This window comes from Aegilops tauschii, chromosome 4 (genome assembly GCF_002575655.3).
Source record: "Aegilops tauschii subsp. strangulata cultivar AL8/78 chromosome 4, Aet v6.0, whole genome shotgun sequence".
NCBI lineage: Eukaryota > Viridiplantae > Streptophyta > Magnoliopsida > Poales > Poaceae > Aegilops > Aegilops tauschii.
In genome coordinates, this window is record NC_053038.3 from 408,423,063 (window position 1) to 408,427,554 (window position 4,492).

Sequence of the window (4,492 nt, forward strand, 5' to 3'; positions counted from 1 at the left end):
TTGAGCATATCATATCATTCCAGAAAGACTATGATCCTGAGATCCTTGCCCAGTTCTTTGCCTCCGTGCATTTTCATCCCAATGAGGAAAGGACCATGACTTGGATGACCAATGGCCGACAGCTGACTGCTACTTGGAAGGAATTCATGACCCTGCTTGGGGTTCCGGATGAGGGGCTCGCCACACCCCAAGGTGTTCGCCCTCATGCCAATCCCGAGTCTGCCAAAAAGAACAAGCTCATGCCCTACCTTGTGGAGAAGAAGCTCTCCAATGGCAAGTCAACTTGGGTACTCAATTCCTTTCTTGACATCATGCACCGGATCTTCCGCAACACTCTCTTCCCACGCATTGGGGACAAGGACAAGGTGCATGCCTATCTGGTGGATATGATGCTCTTGTGTGAAGATGCTCGCAACTCTCAGACACAGCCACTTGATGTCTCACATATCATGTGGATTGAACTTCGGTTTGCGGTCTACAACCGCAAGGTCCCCATCTATGGACCTTACTTGTTTCAGTTGATCTCGGCTACTTGAGAGCGGGTCTACCCTCAGGATGAGTTTGAGGCACCTGGTTGGATCCGGCATGAGCCCATCAACCTCCGTATCAAGTCTCAGTGGGCAACACTACCTCTCGTGCTGATACTGCGGCTGCCATGGACATGGATGCAGATGAGGATGAGGAGGAGGCAGCAGACGAGGACAGCTCTGAGGATTACATCCCTCCCACCTCTGAGCCTTCTTGGGCTAAGCGACTGAAGAACAAGATGAAGATGTTGTTCTGTATGCAAGCAAAGGGGCAGTACCAGACCCATGTGGCTTCCAAGGAGACTCGCCACCGCGACAAGCGGATTTTCAGGACTTTTGGCGAGAACATATCTAGCGGGTCAGAGGTGAACATCACCCCAGAGGTAGAATGGCTGCACAAGCAGGGCTATCGGTGGACCGAGTCTGAGGAGGAGTCCGTCCCAGCTGCAGAGTCCGACGAGGAGCGTGCCAGTGACTACTCCGCTTGAGCCACCACTATTGCTGTAGGTGTCCTCTCTGCCTTTTTGGCGTCTCGATGCCAAAGGGGGAGAGAGTGTAGGATTTACTGCGAGTTATGTCGTGTTTGGGTCAGTTGAACTTCGTTTATTTCGTTTGCTTTGGTTTGCTTTGGTTTGTGCTCGTGAGACCTTCTATCATATGGTGTAAGACAGATGCACTCTATCGTACCGTAGTGAGCTTATTCTATCTTGTGCTTATTACATTTTGCTCCTGTCTATCTTGCTTAGCTTTAGCCTAATTGCAAGATTTGCCATGTCTATAAAATATAGGGGGAGTGTTGATCCTAGTATGTGTGCCGTGCAGTCCAAAGCACTCATCGAGATACCACACATCTAGGGGGAGCCCGTCTATATTTTAGAGACTTGGGGTTTGCCCTTGCTCTTTGCGTTATACCCTCGTGCAAATCCCGTGTTGTCATCAATCCACCAAAAAGGGGGAGATTGTAAGGGCATTTTTATCCCTTAGTTGGTTTTGGTGATTCATGACAATGCTTTTGCGGACTAATCATGTGCATCAAATATTTTAGATATATTGACTAGACACAAGATGATTGGGTTCCCCTCAAAGGCTATAGAAGACGGCGTTTCTCTTCGGTTCTTTTCGGTGGTATTGAGTCGTAGGGAAGCCGTACTATTAAGAGGGGGTCCGCTTTGGAAAGGCTGGGTGGATTCATCACGTACACATCGTCCCTTGCACCTCCTTTCCTCTTGCCTTTGGAGCATCCTAAGTTTTCCTTGTCTATGCAATTATAGCTCTTGTCTGCCGAACTAGGAAGTGCTGTAGTACTGCTCGTCAGAGCGGTAGTACCGCAGGACCTTGCGGTAGTACCGCCCGCTGGTGCGGTAGTACCGCAAGGCCCCACGGTAGTACCGCTTCTGGTAAGCGGTAGTACCGTGGTCCCTGCTTAGTTCCGCAACTACGCAGCTGTAAGGGGCAGATGCAATTTTTTACATCCGCACCTCGCGCGGTAGTACCGCGGCTGGCTTACGGTACTACCGCGTCGGGTTTTTGCATCGACTCCAACTCTGCGGAAGTAACCACGGATGTAATTTTTTATATCCGTGCCTTCCCATCCCTGGACAGCCCCTGCCTTGCGGTAGTACCGCAAGGGGGAGCGGTAGTACCGCGCCAGCAGTACTACCGCCCTCTGCCTTAGTGCATGTGTGGCTGTTCTGGTCTCTGCTGCGTGGGCGGTAGTACCGCGGGGCTCTGCGGTAGTACCGCGTACCCCTGCGGTAGTACCGCGCCTCAGGTGCGGTAGTACCGCGTGCCCCTGCGGTAGTACCGCGCCTCAGGTGCGGTAGTACCGCGCTACGCAGGCTGAGTTGGTGGATAACGGTTGGATTTGTTCTTCCACTATATAAGGGGTGTCTTCCTCCTCTAGTTGACTACCTCTTCCACCTCTATGCTCCATTGTTGCTCTAAGCTCCATTTTCGCCCGATCTCCTTCCCTAGCCAATCAAACTTGTTGATTCTCTAGGGATTGGTTGAGGAGGCCCCAATCTACACTTCCACCAAGAGATATTTGAATCCCCCCACTAATCCCTTGTGGATCTTGTTACTCTTGGGTGTTTGAGCACCCTAGACGGTTGAGGTCACCGTGGAGCCATAGTCCATTGTGGTGAAGCTTCGTGGTGTCGTTGGGAGCCTCCAATTAAGTTGTGGAGATTGCCCCAACCTTGTTTGTAAAGGTTCGGTCGCCGCCTTCAAGGGCACCAATAGTGGAATCATGGCATCTCACATTGTGTGAGGGCGTGAGGAGAATACGGTGGCCCTAGTGGCTTCTTGGGGAGCATTGTGCCTCCACATCGCTCCAACGGAGACGTACTTCCTCTCAAAGGGAAGGAACTTCGGTAACACATCCTCGTCTTCACCGGCTCCACTCTTGGTTATCTCATGCCTTTACTTGTGCAAGCTTATTTGTGCCTTATCTCTTGCTTGCGTGTATGCTTATTGTTGTTGCATCATATAGGTTGCTCACCTAGTTGCATATCTAGACAACCTACTTTGATGCAAAGTTTAAATTGGTAAAGAAAAGCTAAAAATTGTTAGTTGCCTATTCACCCCCCCTCTAGTCAACTATATCGATCCTTTCAGTTGGTGACATCGGCCCCGCGCCGATGGACGCCGCAATCGTCGTCGAGTTCTTCTCTGCTGGCCCCTCCGACTTCTCCGACATGGCATACAACTCGTGCAGGTCCCTCGTCTACGCATGCCCGGTGATGGCAACACCGATGCGTGCCTTCATCCACGACGTGTCCCCGGGCCTGGCAAGCCTGGTCGACACTTTGTCAACTTCATCTTCGTCCATCTACGCATGCCCGGTGCTGGCAACACCGAGGCGTGCCTTCGTCCACGATGTGTCCCCGGGCTTGGCAAACCCGCCGCGACGCATCGCCAACAACATTTTCTTCCCAGCGCACCCCTACTTCGACACCACTGCGCCCATGCTAACTAGGCGCCCTCTTGCGCCCGCGGCTCCACGGCGACTTCCTCGACACCGGCCACCCCGACTCGACATCGACCACGGCATTCTTTGCACGGCTACCTCGACCACGGCTCCACCACACACGCTCTCGGCTACCTCGACAAACGGCACAAAGGGCTACCGCCTTTGTCGTGGAATTGTCACGGCAGATGTCCTTAGTGTCAGGACTTAGTCGCGAGGCCAGCGCAACTATGTAGTAGCTTGAGAGGGGTTGGGCGGAATCGAGAGACACAACACAAAACAGGGATTTAGACAGCTTCGGGCCCCGGGAAACATCATCCGGTAATAACCCTACATGCTGTTTGAGGCTAGGTCTCATTATGATCACGGGAGAGTCGCCGGGAACCGGCTCTCGGTGTCTAGCCCTAGAGATTGTTTCTTGTTCCTTGTCCCTCTTTGGGGTGCCCTGCCCCTCCTTATATAAGTTAGAGGGGCGGGTTACATGCGGAGTCCTAGTAGGACTAGGACTAGTCTATCTTTTCTTACAAGTTGAATACAAGTCCGGGTCTTGCTCCCTCGTAAAGGAAATATTCGTCATCCCTTTCTCCTTAAGCCGGCCCACCAGAGTATAAGCCAGCCTGCTGGGCCTTGGGCCTTGTCGTCCGTCTGATCCGCCCACCGGGTCTCCAGTGAGTCACAATGTCCAGGCGGGTTACCTGTGAGAATCGCCGTGTTCGGGCGGATCACCAGTGAGTCGCCAAGCTCTAGCCAGGTCTCTAGTGAGTCGCCAAGTCTGGCCGGGTCATACCGCGGGGTATATCCCCGACATTAGCCCCCAGTTTAATTTGGATTTATCCATGTTAAACTGATCCTGCAAAATAACTCAAGAACAAATTTGACAGGTTGTGTTCCGGGTTAAATATTCTTGTAAGCCGGCACCTGATCATCCTTAAGTCCTTGACATTTTCTCCTGGAATATCCGGGTCAATAGGCCAGCTTCATAATCCATTTGCTGACA